Source organism: Falco cherrug, chromosome 10 (assembly GCF_023634085.1).
Source record: "Falco cherrug isolate bFalChe1 chromosome 10, bFalChe1.pri, whole genome shotgun sequence".
NCBI lineage: Eukaryota > Metazoa > Chordata > Aves > Falconiformes > Falconidae > Falco > Falco cherrug.
This window is the reverse complement of record NC_073706.1, coordinates 9591275-9607953: the sequence shown is the minus strand read 5'-3', so window position 1 is coordinate 9607953 and position 16679 is coordinate 9591275.

Genomic DNA, 16679 nt, shown 5'->3' with positions numbered 1-16679 from the left:
GAGTATCTCATTTCAATGCAAATTAAAATCTTCAAAGCACACTCCACTAAAAACAAACAAACAAGACAACAAAAGCCAGAGACATCTGGCTTGCATTCACTAAACACACTGAGATATATTTCTCAAGTAGTTGGACACCCTGGAAATATTATTAAATTCTTACTGGGAACTTCCACAGTAGCTTCTTCCTTTTAGTGAGTGTGAAAGAGGTTGGAATGCCATAGAAAGGTGGTTTTAATCATTAAAGGCTAAACCCTGGACCATCTTGGATTTTCTACTGGATGGAGAAAGGTTGTGCAGCTTGTGGAATTGTGAAATCTTTAAATAACTTCAAAGAGGACAAAATTAACTGCTCCTTTTAAAAAAAAAAAGATACTTCATGTATTGAATTGCTAATGATGACTGATCCACAGCAATATACATTTACTACATTAAACAGCATACTAATTCTGAGTGCTAACTCTAATTTCTAGCTTTGAAAAAATAGTTTTTCTACTTTAAAATTAAATTGAAACCAATGCTCTGTTTAATATTTTTACAGGATGAAGCAGACATATTGTCTCATAACAGTGCTTCACTGATGATGTTTTTTGAAAATCACAGTCAATGAAACGTGTGTGTTTGTGTGCGTGTATGAAAAATTTGAAGGTCTATAATGAAGCATGGATAACATCTCTAAAAATACTTGGTAAAAACTCAGGATATTTCTAAGCAAGGCTAGTGTCCAAATAATTTTTTTTATGAAATGGAATTTCTGCTAAAAATTTTCACTTTTACATTTTAATACAAATTATTTACCAGTAAATAAGGAAGAGATTACTTGTGAGATGAAAAGGAATTTTGAAGGTCATTGTTTTTAGTGGGGGAAGTGTACAGCAGCGTCTGACATTTAGCTTTGAAGAACATAGACAAATCATAGGAGAAACAGAAATTTGTTAGAGAATGCAAAATATTGCTGGGTTGTCATCAAAGAAGGTATTGAAAAGTAAATTTTGGTAGAGGTCAAAACTATACCTCCCTCAAGATAAGCCTGAGAATAAACATTTTCAAAAGAAAAGATCATTTCTGGCCATGAACGATTTATTTAGTGAAAAGATGTTACCATTCTAAGGAACAAGGATCCAAGTACACTTTGGTATTAATGGAAACCAACTCAATTCAAAACAGTACTCCATACAAATGTTCAATAAACATGATTTATCCATTCCAAAGCTTGAATAAAAGAAAAAAAAAAGTTAATTAGACTAAGAATAACTAGATTAATTTTTTCTCAGCAACTCGCAGTAAAGAGAGAAATTGAAAGGTGTTACTCAAGACGTGTGATGGGAATTTGGCTCATAAGGTATCAGGCATTTACTTTCCCTAAGGAAATTTAATATTTCAAAGTTTGCATCTAGGTGCTTTCTCTAGAAAGGACTGATGAAAAGTGCAGAGCGTAGGAAACATTTGCAGCGAAGTAAATGCTGCTTTATCAGCTTTATTAAGTCCAGAAGCAGTGCTGCATCTTTGTGGAGGCTTCTGCTCAACCTACCTGTCTGTTAAATACCTACTGACATGCAGGTTGGAAAAGACTTTTCAGGGGGGAAAAGTGCAGTAGAGTTAGAAGAAGAACAATTTACATAATTGTAAGGTTATTTTACTTTTTGGGGCCTCTTTATAAATGATGATGCTTTGATCATTGATTTAGACACTTAGGGCTTCAATTACATTAACCAGCTGTCAATGAGAGTTAAGCTCTGCAGACTCTTCTGAAAATGGAAAGACTTGTCCCTAGAAGCCATTCACCCCAGCTCAAAAAAATAGATAGGGCAGTTGTGTGAAATTTTTTTAGGTGTGGTTAGCTAACCTGCAATAAAAGCCCCATGGAGATTGTGCCCCAAGGGAACTTTGTGGGTTCACAGACTAATTATGGGCTGTTGTCCTCCACCCCTCTCATGACCATGTCTCCTGCTCTCTCTCAACCGTGAGACTTTGATCCAGACAAAACCCTTTTTTTCTGAGTTGGTTTTAGTAGGATCAGAGAGCTGCTCTGACTCAGCTCTTGGCTACAAAATTGCTAGAGTCAACAGCAGGAAAATGGCACAGGCAGGAATCTGGGGGATGGCACCATGGAGCTGGAAAGGGCAAGACCCCTCTTTCTGAGCTCCAGTCAAGGGAACCACGGAACTGTAGCTGTTGTTGCACAGATCAACCTAGGGAGTGATTCCCAAGATCACTCTTAGGAGAAATACGGGTGCAGAATCATTTAATTTGAGATGCAGACCCACAGGTTCTTAAATATTTAGGTGAAATTAAGCCATCTAAATCCAGAAGAATTTTTGGAAGAACCTCGCAGGAAGAAGTTTCCTTCTGTTTTGAACAAATCAGAAAAGAAGAACGAATTGCAAAATATGTCCTTGTTGCTGAGCCACAGCAAAACAAACTTCCAGCAAAGGGTCACACTCAGAGGGAAGTCTGGCAGCTGATGCATGGGAACATGTGCTTGAGGACATTTTCCAGAAAGGAGGGTAGCTTCAAATACAGTTGATTCATAACTCTTGCAAAGTTTTTCTTGCCCAAAGGCAGAATTAAAAAAGAAACTAGATCAGCTCATTCCTTGGGGAATCAAAGAGAGCCATGAGCCAACGGCGTGCGGATATTCACCGTTCACTGCATGGGGGGAAAGTTCTATTTATGCGTAGATACAAATGAACGGAATAAATATTTTAAAATAACATATTATACTACCTGCAGTGGAGATGTTTGGGGAGGGGTATGGCTGATGCCAAATATGTGATCTGTGCTTTCATCCAACAACAGGGTTCTGGCAGGTGCCCTTAGAAAAATAGAGCACGCATTCTTCTGCATATTCAGTAGCCCCTCAGGAGTTCACTGCTTCCTCCAAGCCCCTCTTGGGCTGTCATTGGCACCCAGTGTACTTCACTGGAAAAGGCAACAGATTTTTGAGGACATTAAGAGTATTGTGTTATATACAGAAGTCAATGGGATCCAAGGGAAAACAATAGAAGGAGCAACTGGCAGTCCTGGGGAAAATCAGAGCTCCTGCGTAAATAAAGCTGTGAATTCTGTGTGATGGAAATAACATGCTCATAAGGGAAGTTAAAGCAGAGGGTGTTCAGACAGATCACACAGCAATCGCTAACATGCCTGTCTCAACAGAGATCCAGCACAAAAATGCTGGGGATCATGAAAGGAGACGGATGTTGTGCTTGCCTGCCCCAGCCAGCAGCCCGAGCGCGGGAGCCTGGGCACCCTCGGTGAGCGGGGCTGGGAGCTCCCACAGCTCCCATCGCCTGGCTGGGGGCAGGACGCCCTGGCAAGGCAGGTGGCGCAGGACCTGCATGGCACAGGCACACAGGGACAGTTAAACTGCCAAAAAACGTGCTCCCACAGCCGTAATGTGCTAGTCAAAGCACAAACATCTGCTGTCTTCCCTCACAGGATGCTCAAAACAGGACAGTGAGGTGACTGTGCCGCCCTGTGAAGCCACGTGCCTAACGCCGACCACGCTCAACCTCCTCCACTTGGTGCTCTGCTTTCTGGAGGGGCATTGCACTTCTGTGCACTGTGTGCCGGAGCTGAGAGCCCGCTGCCCTCACACCTTGCACAGGGCCAGTGTCTTTCATTGCTGCTGAAGGAGGATGGGACTGAGGTTTGCTACATTTTTGGACCATCTTGAAACTTACAATTATTTTGTGTTTGGAAATTTGAATGAAATGAAATGAAATGAAATGAAAAGGAAGACCTTTTTAACAAAATCAAGTTCAGGAGAGAGAAAATACATGGGGTGAATGCAAATATTATGGAAAGAAATCTTCTAAAAGACTTGGAATTCTTTTTAAGAAGTAATAGTGCTGTTAGAAGAAATTATGCAGGCACAAAGATTCTTCTCTCAGTCAAGCTCCTAACTGGTGGGTTTCAACATTATTATGTCAACAACTCTTCATTTTCATCTTGAAAGGCCATTTCATGAAAACTGCCTTAATCTCACGGCATGTTTTGATTTTAAGAAAGTAGCTCCCTCCAACCATCTTCAGGCACAGCATCATCAGGCCCAATTAACACTAAATTGTGAAAAAACCTGGGACAAAGTCACTCTGAGCAGAAGGTATCCAAGAAACCCTTGAGCCTGCTTTTAAAACACATCCTTTCCACAAAAGACTTTTATATCTCTGCTATATGGTAAATGCTCATTTACTCCTTGATTAATGATTGCAGCATGAATGATAGCCATCTGAAATTTTGCAGATGCTGATTAAATTATTGATACTCTGTGTGTGTGAAAAAATAAGGTACACTATACACCTCCACAGATATGCTCTTGGTATACTTAATTCCTTCTGCACCAAAATTCTGATTGACTGGATAGACACCCTGCCCCGCGAAGCTTTTCTCTGTTCATACAGCCAAAAAGACCCTAGAGAGACACAGTCTGTGATCAGATGCGGAAAAGTTTATTAGCCATGCTTGTCAGACACACGCAAGTCTTCACACAAACCCTGTTTGAGTTAGCAGAAAAAAAATATCCATTGACCTGAGTAAGGGTATTCATGAGAAAACTCTGCACTGGACTTTTGTCAAAGGTTGCACCTTTTTATGGTATGTGGGTAACACTTAAGTCTTTAGAAATGTGCAACTGTTACTCCCTTTCCGACACGCTCTTGTCTTAGCATGTGCACACAGAACCCGCTGGTTTATTTTCAGTTGCTAGTCCAGAGCTGGAGTTTTGCTTATATGACACCTGGCGTGGAGGACCACGCTGCAGCTTGGCAGCATCACTCACGGGGAAAGCTGTCCTCTGAACCACCTCCAACAGCCTGCGCACAACAATATTCCTAGCTTGCACAGAAATTGTAAGTATTATAGTATTAGTGACTTAAAGCAGGTAGACATTTTAAAAGCCCAGGTAACAGTGTTTGACTCAAAATTAACTCTGTACTTGCTTAAAAGCAGGCAGACGCTTCCCCTCAGGTACCGTCATTTCCAGATTTATCTAGTGCCACTGGATAGAAATGAAGGATCCATCCATTCTCACCCTCAGTGCTTATCTCAGCCTGTCAGATGCCTTTCTTCCTTCGTCCTGGATAATCCCCACGTGCGTGTTTCACCTAACTACCACTTTCTGGCTTTTCCCAGGCTGTTTTCTCAGCTTGCACCGTATCTTCCTTGAGACAAGCTGAGGAAAACCAGGCAGGGCAATGCAGATAACACATTCTGCCCATGCCCATGTCTGGACTATAAAATTGTGGCCGGGATGTTTGTTTTAGCACAGTTATTGCCCTAGCAAGCCTATGTAGAGAGTGACTGCAAAAGCATATGAAACTGTTGCCACTGATGAATGACATCCAGTAGCTGAGATGAAAAAAAAAAAGAGAATGTGCTACATAGCATCTCTTTTGATCTTCCTCAGGGAGAGGAAAAATTTAAAGAATGTGTCTAGACAAAATGATGATTCATACTCTCTGCAACATCTTGCAGCTGCTGGGGGGAGCCAGGGTATAGCCAGTGCGACCGACTCCTTGCTTCTAGACCCTTGCTGCTTTTTGGTTTTGTCACTGTTTCTTCCTGTGGAAGGGCATGGAGAAAAATTAGTCAGGATTGTGTTTGGAAGGATCTGGAGCAGATCTTATGTCACATACCTGTGCCATTCAGCATATCCCAGAAACAGGAGATTTAACTACTTCACTGTTAATCCCTGAAAGTTCAGATAATAATGCATCAGCTCACGAGAACTAACGTAGCTTGTTCCTCATTAAATGTGTCCTGTGGTTGACTGAATTTTAAGAGAACAGAGGCATGACTCTACATATAAGTTTCATCATCGAGATGAAATACCTTTGGATGGCCCACAAGTGAATAAACACAGAAGGTGCTGTAGTGGCATAAACTCTTGGGTGAAAGTCTAAATATCACAGATTCTTTTCTACAGGAGATAAGGGCTGCTAACTGGAAAGCCAGACAATGCCTTGTGCATCTCAGTGCATGGAAAAGTCATGAGACTTCGTACTGTGTTTTCATTGTATTTTTAATTTTGAGCTTATCATGATGTTGCTAGTGATACAGGTGGTAGCTCCGTTATAAATCCCATATGATGAGACTAAGTTAATGAGCTGGGGTGGTGTACATTTCCTCTTCAGCAGCAAACCCCACATCTGTTAGGTCATCTTAACTAAACTGGTTTGATTTGTGCTAAATGCTTTCCTAAAATAACCTGTTGACACTAAGCCATCACTTGTTGAATTCTTTTGTCCTAAGAGACTTATTTCAAAACTCTTTTACTGAGTGAGTCAGCCTCAGAGTCAACTGTGAAGGAAAACCTGGAGGAAGATGTCTAGCAATGCCATGTCTACAACATTTGCTGCAACTGCTTTGAGCTCCAGCTGGAGGAAGAATTTCCCTCATGTCAACAATTTGCTACTTGGTTGTGCTTTGCTAATTGGGTTGAGAGTTTTACTGCAACGTCTCTTTCATTTAACTGCTGTAGTTTCTGCGGTGCTTACTGTGAACAGTCCTTCAGACATGAAGGACAACTTTTTGATGAGTCTTCACACACCACAACATTCAATCCTGTCTTTCTTGAATGCTGAAAATATTTGTCAACTTTTTTGTAAGTTGGGAAGTCTCCAAGAAATGCAGGTCTGAGTCTGAGCGGCATATCTTCTGGAATGGGTAGGTTCTCAGCTACATCAGCACGTGCCAAACTAGGGATCACTGCAGTCACAGGATTAATACTGGCAGCTTCATACTGAAACTGAAATCTAATGCTTACTTTGGCTTAGAATTGACCTAAGAGTTGCTTTGAATTTATCTTGATGATAGTTAATAAAATACATTAAAAAATCCTTGAACTTCATTTTAACTTTTAAGTTGAAAAGCAGAAAAAAACTTCAATATATATTAATTTGGAAATACTACCAAAAGAGACATTACAAATAAAGTAAATGATGCTCACCTGCTTTTTTTAACACAATGTTTGTTCTATAGTTTCCGGCAAACTAGTAAGTGAGTATCAGGGATCAGTGCCTCCAGGGTTCACAGAGTTAGTATAGTATGTGTTTTTTACTTCAAAAAATTAAAGTTTTATCAGGGTTGGACTTTTGTGTGTCTATTTTTGGCATCCTTCAGCTGAAAAATGCACTGTCTGAACTTGCACTCCTAACCTCTTGATGGTGTTTTACTATTAATAGAAAAAGGGTTTAATAAGTAATTAGTCTCACACTTCCCACTTCTTTGCAATCTGCTTCTGTGAACTTTATGACTTGATACCCACTTAAACAACAATAGAGGGCCTTGCCAGGATGCCCGGGCAAGAAGGAGCAGGTGCCGGCGGTGCTGCCGGCGGCACCGCGGTGCCTCAGCCCCATGCCATGCTGGGAGGCAGCCCGGGCTGGGGTGCCAAGCTTGCCCCGGCTGGGGACCCAGCAGCCACAGCCTGAGCGTGCGGAACGGTGGCCACATTGCCACAAGCCTCCCACCTCCGCCTGCCTGTTGATGTCAGAGAGGAGTCGCACGGGGCTGTCAGGGGGGTGTCCCCCAGTGACCGGGGAAGCAGGGGCAGGCAGCAGATGCAGCCGCACGACTCTCAGCTGCATGTTTTCCCCAGCCTCCCTAGTACGAGCGTGTTAGGAGAGTCTGAAAAGCAGGGAAGAGTCATGCTTTAAGAGGATATAGAAGATCCAGATCATTTGAAGATGCCTTGTTGCACAAAGATAACGTGGGTCATGTGTGTAAACCAAAAATGCTGACACGGGTTATGGTGCGGCGGGTGGGAGTCGGTGTAGGTGTGTGGGCAACCAGCACATCGTAGCCGGCTGACCTTGGAAGAAAGGAGGAAAAGCAGTAGGAAAATCAGGCCAGGAAAGCTGCATTTATTTCAGAGCAATATATGACACACTCATGTCTAATGGTATTTTTACTTGAAAGGTTAAGTGAGAAACAGAAATGGAATGTTTGCTTCTCTGTTCCAAGAATAATATTTGAACTAATCCAGTAACTTTGATCATCCGGCTACATATTATGTTTATTTGTAAAAACTGTTAATATTTTTCTAGGTCCATGCGGATTTCCCCTCCTGTTGATCTCTCAACACCCCTAGTTTTCCTGTAAGGTTAGAGAGATTAATCCATATTTATGTTCAATACAAAATACAGTATCCTTTTTTTTTAAAAAAAAATAATTTCCAAACTGGACAGGATTAAGACACAATACAAACATGCAGAATAACTGGTTGCTCTTCCCTGCATTTACAAGTTAAATATTTCTTCTCACAGGCACTCTCAGAATGAGATTTCCACCAGCTCTTATCAGTTCAGAGCACACAGATACCATCCCTTGGGTAAAAATGGGCAGGCTCTTACAGCCAGAATAGTGGGAGCACAAGGTTTGGGGTTGTTGTGTTTCAGGGCTAGGCTGGAGCTAGAATGAGTTGGCCAATGGTAAAATAAATACCTGTAGATTAAAACTTTCCTTTGCTAGCTCATACGAGCTCCTCCAGCTCCGATCAATTAAGCAGGAGCCGATTTAGCCCTCACCCAGAGTACTGATGGACAGCCCCTGCCTGCTCTGAGCCAGCCCAGAGGACCCTGACTCTCAGAGGGAAAGTTGGTGCAAGTTATTTATTAGTGGTGTGTGAAAAAAAGGAATGCAGCTACGTGCTGTTCTTTGAAAAGTGGTTTTCAGCCATTTTCTCTGTTTTCTACTTATGGTTTAGTTGATGGTTTATTATTAAAAAGGACCGAGCAAGTGTAAGGAAATGCATGTGGTCATTGTCACTAGCCCCATCGGGAGAAGGTTCAAGTTACTATATTTGCTCCACAAGGTTCTTTAGATATACTTTGATTTCAAGCTTGTGTCTCCATTAATTATATATTTCCATTTTATAACCACACACAATATCCCAGATTCACAACATTACTTTCCTTGTTTTGATGTGTGCTGGAAATGACCGTTTCCATTTTCAAGATAGGCATTGTTAAAGACCCATTAGCCTTTACCTCAGGGGTCTTGTTCTAACAGAGAGGTTATCTTGTGGTCATTAATTTTGCATGTTAATTGCTTGTTTTTTCAGCTACAACTGCCAGTAAGGATGGTTGTGGACATCTTGTCCAGTGAGGCTTGATTCAAGACCACTTTCTTATTGCACAGAGGATATGAAAACGCTCAGCATCTAACTGACAACAAAGACATGGAAGTCTTTATAGCCACTGCTTTTCCTGGGCCACATCAATGTTTTGAGAATTTTTATGAACATTATCTCCCACAATCATTTTTCCTAAATTCCTTACAATTTCACTGAGAATTTTCCACTAGAACTTGTTCTGTCAGATGTCTTTCTCTTTCACTCCCTCTCTCACCCAAAGCAGAAGCATCCAAAATCCCACGTCCTAACCCCTGAATTTGGTTCTGCGTTTTCAGCTATTCTCCCCACCACCCATTCCATCTACATGTTGCACAAAGTCTCCCAAGTCCAGGTTTGCTGCAGCCAACAAAAGCACTGGGGAGTCAGTGGTGTGCAAAAGTCTAGTTGTGGCTTTCTTTCATTTTCTTGGCCAACCTGTTGGAAAAGAAGCTAGTAGAAAATGATGATCAGCTCATATGAACTTATTGCAAAAGTTTGTCCCTCCTTCCTACCAGCAATGAACTGCATGATCTGAACTGGAATATATTCATCTCGGAGAACAGATGAGTGAGTTTACTGGGATTATCAAGCTTGCTTATGAGTAAGAGCACTGCCCTTGCTTTCAGCAATCGTTGATCTAAAAGAAAACAGTTTGCTTCTCAGCCTTTATCTTTTATTGGACACTATTAAGGGTGGAAAAAAACCACTGGAATTTGAGGCCTCAGAAACCCCATGCTAGTTCCTTGGTAATGTTACAACCCATTCTACCAGCTGGGCAGCCCGTAAGAGCTGTAAAATTAACTAGCTGATGCAGAAAGTACACAAAGAATTATATTTTTTTCGTCAGGGTGTGGCTTTTCTAAACAAACAATGTTTTCAGCTGAATTCTCTTTTATAACTAGCCTCAACCTTCAGGTATGCAACTCAGCCTACAACTTGCAGGCAGTATCTAGACCATCAAGACAATTAAAAAAGTACTCGGACCAGTCTTGGAAACGCCTTTTCTTGGAGACAGTTTGGGAATGCACAGGGAGAAGGTTGCAGGCAGGCTTGATCCTATGGGAAGCAGGAGCAGCCCAGTCCTGGCCGCTGCCTTCTCAAGCCTTTTCCCAACATGTCCTTAGGAATTTGCTGAGCGAATTAACTGCACATGCACGGCGAATCCAGTGCTTCCAGGAAAGCACTGAGTCTTGGGAAAACATGATATGTAGTCATGTTGTGTGTGCACAGTAAACCTAGCTCACACTGGGTCTACTATGTGCGTGCAGAACAAATATACAGCACGAATCCCTTACACGATAAGGGAAAGGCCAAAGAGTGCAGCCTGTCCCAACGCTGACATGACTACGTGACCCACTCTGCCCTGCCGGAAAATACGGGCACTACTGCTTGAGGTAAAAAACACCCCGGGATTTTTCCCATCAGCTTTAACACCAGTCATCAGCTAATTGAAAATTTTTACATTTCTCAATATTTTTTTTTTTCCTTTTGATTGGAAATTTGGAGAAGAAGATATATAGTAGAGGGTTTTTTTCCCTGAAAGTGGCCCCGAACTGTGTAAACTTTCAGGTTAAGTGCTCAATTAAAAGGTCAAATTATCCAAATAGAAAACTGAAGTGTCAGGCAATAATTGTCTACTGGACTCCGTTACCTGAAGAGTTCATTGCACACTGACCTCGTTTAAATATTATACAAACTAGTGGTACGTGTAGTACTTCCTACCAGTTATTTATAACTCTTAAATATCCGGAGTTAGGTAAATATCAAGATCACTCTTCAAAAGTGTTTTAATATGAAATTGCAGGATCCACAAATACAATAAAGATGCTTTTAGAATTGCCAACCAAATTTTTCCCAGAAAAAAAGTAGTCCTTATCTCTTACCAGCGTAACGAATACATTTATGTAACAATATTTAAGCTATTGCTAATACTTGCTAAGAAGTCTCATTTTATGTGCCACCCCCAGGGCTCAGCTCTGTGCCCATACTCTTCCTATGTGGTATTTATTATAACTCAACTTTTCAAACTCATTCTTTACTTTTGACCAAAAACTCAGCTTCTATTTAAAGTATCTCTGCCTCTGGCAAATCAGCAGGGACAGTGACATATGGTAATCATCTCTACTGTAATCCCTGCTCAGTGCCATTTCAAAAATTAATTCAATTTAATGATTCATTCCAAGTTCTTACTTTGTAGTTGTAAAAAAAAAAAAAAAAAAAAAAGCGCTAAGAAAGCTTTCAGTGTCTAGTTGCAGCATTCAATAGCCTTTGGCGATGTCCAGAAAAAAGCTATTATAATTCATTTTCAGAAATTAAGGAGGAAATATACTTGAAGGTATTCTCCTGAATAAATGTTTCTCCAGTGGGCTAGGAGTTCTTGTTGGCTACATCTAAACTGCAGGGTAGGTGGTGACTACATTTACCTGGAACATGCTGTGGCTCTTTTTTGTACCTTACCCCAGGGGAATCAGGAGCAGGGTGAAAAGGGTTGTAAACGTCTCATCCTGCCAAGGACCTGGGATGTACCCATCAATCTAAGCTGGGGGCTATTCGTCTTCTCTGTCAGCACAAACCTGAGTGCCAAGGTTGTGCACACCATCACAGCGGTATTTCTGTAATACTCTTGTTATTAAACTTCATGCACGTCAGAGGTGGTTTCCAAAGCTTACTGAAATTAGTGGGTTCCGTTCTATCGGATCTGAACATGCTTAGACGAGGCCTGAAATGATTCTGCCTCTTGCACTCGGCAACCCTGACGGTGCCACATGATATGCGGGTCCCCTTTCTCTTCTTGTGTGTCCCCTCTGGGTGAAGTCACATGCTGGCTGCAAAAACATTAACCACTATGTCCTCTTTAAACCCAACTCACTATCAGAAGCAGGGAGGCCATAACCTGGTGTTTTCTGGGAGATGTGGTCTGTTCCTGATAAGGGTTATCTAATCACTTCACAAAGCTGAAAAGAGATAGTAGGGACACACAAAGAAAAAAAAAAATCCAAACCTGCCAAATATATATTACTTCTCTTTCTTTTAGAAATCTTTGGCACTGTAAGCACACATCATCTGAATACAACAATAAAAAGGCTTCCTGAGTCATCAGTTGGATTTGTTGTGAGACCTGAGTAGGTTAGCACTGACATATGAGTCACATTAAATCATTAACCCCACCTGAAAATATCAGCATGGACTCTATGACCCCAGGGAACAAATTTAACAACACAAAAAACTTGATCTGAAAAAAGCTAACTTTAGATGAGACTAGTTCAGACCAAACATAGCCAGTGGTGTGGCTTGAGAGAGCCGGAGTCATGTCATGGGCTGCTCCCAGTGGGGCCGTGGCTGGATGAGAGGGGGAGGCAGATGCACCTTCAGGTTTCTCGTGCCTAAATTTTTGTTCAAAATGGGAACAAAGGAATGAAGCTGGAATAGGAAATTGTTTGGCTGCCCAAGGAGTTGATCATAGCAGCATCATGTCCTGTCCAGTCTATGCTAAAAATAGAAATTTGATAGTCCGTTAAATATTGTTACTCTTAATTAGCCAAGTGCCAAAGAAAAATCTTAGCTTCTTTGGGGTTTTGCTTTTGTTTCTTTATTTAAAATGCAATGAAAATGAGGGAATACCTATTTTTTTTAAGGATGTATGAGTATGTTCTTGACCTAATGATACCTACATATTATTTTCACAGCTGTGACTTATAGTTTTACTACAGATGCTAAAAACAGACCTGTCCATGAATATGTATGACAAGAACAGCTCTTGTGCAGCCAAATTCACTATTCAGTCACCGCAGTCACCACAGTTTGTCTATTTTAATGACACAAGGGAAACAGTGTGCATTGTAGCAGCGTGAAAAAAAAAAAAAACAACCCAGTGCTTAAAAAGATGAGTCTTTTTCAGGGTTGGGGATCAAATGATAGAAATGACACACACACTCGTCCCTACCTACCAACCTACAAACATGCATGTACACATGTAATTAATCAGACAAGTTTGTCCTCGGTTGGAGGCAAAAGAGAACACATGGACTATTCCTTTGCAGGAGGGAAGAGGTGGCTGGATGTACCCATGAAGAGTTACAAGGCATGAGGCTGCATGAGAATACCCCTTCTGAGTCACAGAAATGTTCAGAAACTTAAAAGTGAGGCTGATTACCTCGTGACACCTGCTAACGGTGAGGAAAAGGCAAGGCAGGGGTTGACTTGTTTTCTGGCAAGGGATGTTGCAGGACACGGATGCCAGACACAGTTCTATAAAGTATGTCCTGAACCTCAGCCCCTTGCTGACACTCATATCTGAGGACAAATTAGGCAAACTCATTGCAGACTAGCCTCTAACAGTTGCCAAACGAGTCAAGATCCCACGGCAAGGCAACTTCTGCTAAATTGCCAGACAGTCCAAATCTGTGTTCCAAATAATCCTAGGTCTGACATTTCAGATGGCCTTTAGCTTGGTGTCCAGGGCAGCACATGGCTGAAAGGTGGTTTCTGTTGGGGCAGTTATGCAAATCGTACTGGTTGGAAAAAATTCAGTGGGTTTAACAGGACTTCACTTGAGTCATTGAGTTCTTTCTAACCCAGAATTCATAAACTAACTGCAAAACAGTTACTCAAAGATAAACACAGTGGACAGCTACGAACCAGACCAAACAGGTTTGGAAAGACAGAATTCCAAAGACATACCTGCAGGATGACTTGAAAAGGCCAGAAGTCCACACGCTCCCATTGCAATCACTGAAACATCCTCTGTGAGCTTGAACCTGGACTGGAAGAATATACCAAATAACAGACAAAACTGAAGGCTGCTGGAAGAATGGAACTTTTTGGTGGATATGACAGTCTCATTTGGTGGAAATAACATGAAAGAAAACGGCTGGTTACTAGGAATGTTCTCCTTTACTGTAGTTACCTAAATGCTATCTAAATTATTGAACAGACCATTGAACCATTGGAATTACTATTCCAGGTGAGACCTTTGGTTAGTCAATGATCCTGCTGATCAATGTCCCCAGGAGTGTTCCAAGACCTTCAAAGCAAGGCAGGAGAAAGATGTTTTTAGCTAGGTACCAAACATGTTGGTCCTGATTAGGAGTGTCTCAATCTCCAGTAAGAGATTGTAACAATCACTGTGTTCACCAACACACCAGTATTTGAAAAAAGAAGATGCCAAGCCTAAAAGTGTGAGGTGTGACGTCATGAAGGAGACAGGTGTGACGGGAAGAACAGCATTCACCAAACTGATAAATGCGACAGCTTATCAGGGATATAAAGGAGCCAAATGATGACACAGCTATGTGTATCTGAAATAGTGCTCTAACGATTAAATCCAAAAACCACCCAGTTCATAAGAAATGCTACTAGTGATGGCTCAACCCCTGACACGTGTAAGCTGACCTTCCTAAGCAGATTGATGGGGAAAGTGAAATGCAAACCAGACACAGCGTTCCAGGCACTCCCCAGTGAGTCACTGCTGCAGCAGGCAACATCAGTGAGAAATACTGATTGCCAAATTTTCCACTCCTTCCCTGGGTATTGGTTCCTTAACATCACCCTTCACAAATCTCCCTTTCTTATGCTGTTGACTGTATTCCTCTGAACAGCTCCCTCCTGTCAGTCAGCTGCCTGCAGCTCTCACCAGCTTTCGGAGCAACTGAGACATGCCAGCATGCGACTCGAGCAAGAGTCTGGCCTCCGAGAATCCTCATTTGTAATTCAGAGAGACTGTGGTCCTTCCAAGCTGCCTACATTGTTCACTTGTAACTAGTGAGGCACATATTTTCCCAAATCTGTTTGCAGAATTTGCAGTAGTGGCAATTAATACCAGACAACAGGCTCCCATTGACTTTGGGCATTCTTGCTGTAACTACGAACAAGTGCAAGAGTTACATATCTGTCATCACAGCGGCGGTAACAGAGAATGACCTTTTGTCTGGCTGAATTGTTTAGGTCTTGCACTGCAAGACGTGGGCTCAGCCAGTTTGCAAATAGATAAATACAAAGTCATTCAGGTAAGGTTACACAGGGATAAATAGCAAAAATCATCCTGTATTTAATAAGGATTAAGGCAAATTATTTTCAGCAGGTACAGCTTACATTGGCAAAAAAAGTGGGAGTGAAATTGTTCTTAGATGTGGATTAAATCTTGTGAACAATTTTTGCAGGGGAAAAAAAAAAAGTAGGGAAAAGTATTCCAGTAAATTCAGAAGTTTTGCTTTCATTATTTAAATTCTTGACATCTGTGGTTTTTTAGATGAATTAGAACATGTTACGTCATGCATAGTTTCTGATCAAATGAAAACTTCCAGATGACCTAGCTCATTTAAGGATTTGTTTTTCACTTTTTTTGAGTAATATTTTCATTTTGAGTCAACAATGAATAATTTTTTCACTCATTGAATTGCAATGCTCATTGTTAGATGTTTTGCAGGTGACCTGTGACCTGTGACTGCATTACAGAATTATGCAGAAAAAGAAAAAGGCGTTCCCATCTTTTAGTTTAATTCCACAAAGTGAAAACTTTACTATCTGAAGGCATTTTGTCTTGGAGCATCTCTGGCCATTCACAATAGCTCTGAGTAGGTTGAAAAGTAGGATGCAGAAATGAGCATCTGTGACCCAAAGCACCAGTCCCCAGGGATTTTACCTGTTTGGGAGGGTTGGGGCAGTTAGACAGCAGCGAGGTTCAACTCCAAAGCAGATTTCAAAGTCTAAAACCTCTCAAGAGGATGTTGCCTTTCAAATCCCGGAGGCTGTTTCATTGCTGCCTCGTTGGGTCTGGAGCGCGGAGCCCCCTGCGAGACTCCCCGGCGAAGGCGATTTACGGCTGCCCTCTGCCGTCCCACCGCCCGGCCGGCCGCAGCATCCCTGCTCCCTGGGCCCTGCTCCCTGCCGTCCCCCTCAGAATGGGGGAAAAGCTTCCAGCAGGGTGAATTCAACCCCCTCTTTACATTTCAGACTTGTTGCAGTATGGAAATTGTAGGGGTTTTTATAATTGTTGCTTTGTCTCAGGCATTATAATTGCCATCATCTCCCTGATTTGTAATTAAAAAAACCCCAACAAACTGCACCACTACAAAAGTAGTATGGGTAACCCTATACTTTAATGCTAGTTTCCAAATAAAATCTATAGTGTAAATTAGCTTCTGTAAGTGAATTAATTACACCAGTAACAGCAACAGCCTGACCTGTGCTCTTAATCTTTGTAAAAAGACCAAACCAAACCAAACCAAAACCAACCGAACAAAAAATCCCGGTGTCTCTAAAAACTGCTGCGAGGAGAAGTTACAATTTTTAACGTTGTAGTACCTTCAAACTACATTTCTGGGCTTGCATTCCCCTGTACTTTGTGCCATGTAAACACCATGTAGGAAGTAAGACCAGCTGTGTTGTTTCCTATCCCGTTCCATCTTAAGGTGGGACTAGAGGCAATGGGAGAACTGAGCTGGGAGGAATGAAGGGTGTGAAACAGGCAGCAGGTTTCTTATAATTGTGAGAATAGGTGCACAGGTTATCAACTTCCATAAGTAAATATGCTTACTAACAGCTGGAGGAGCTTATTAACAGG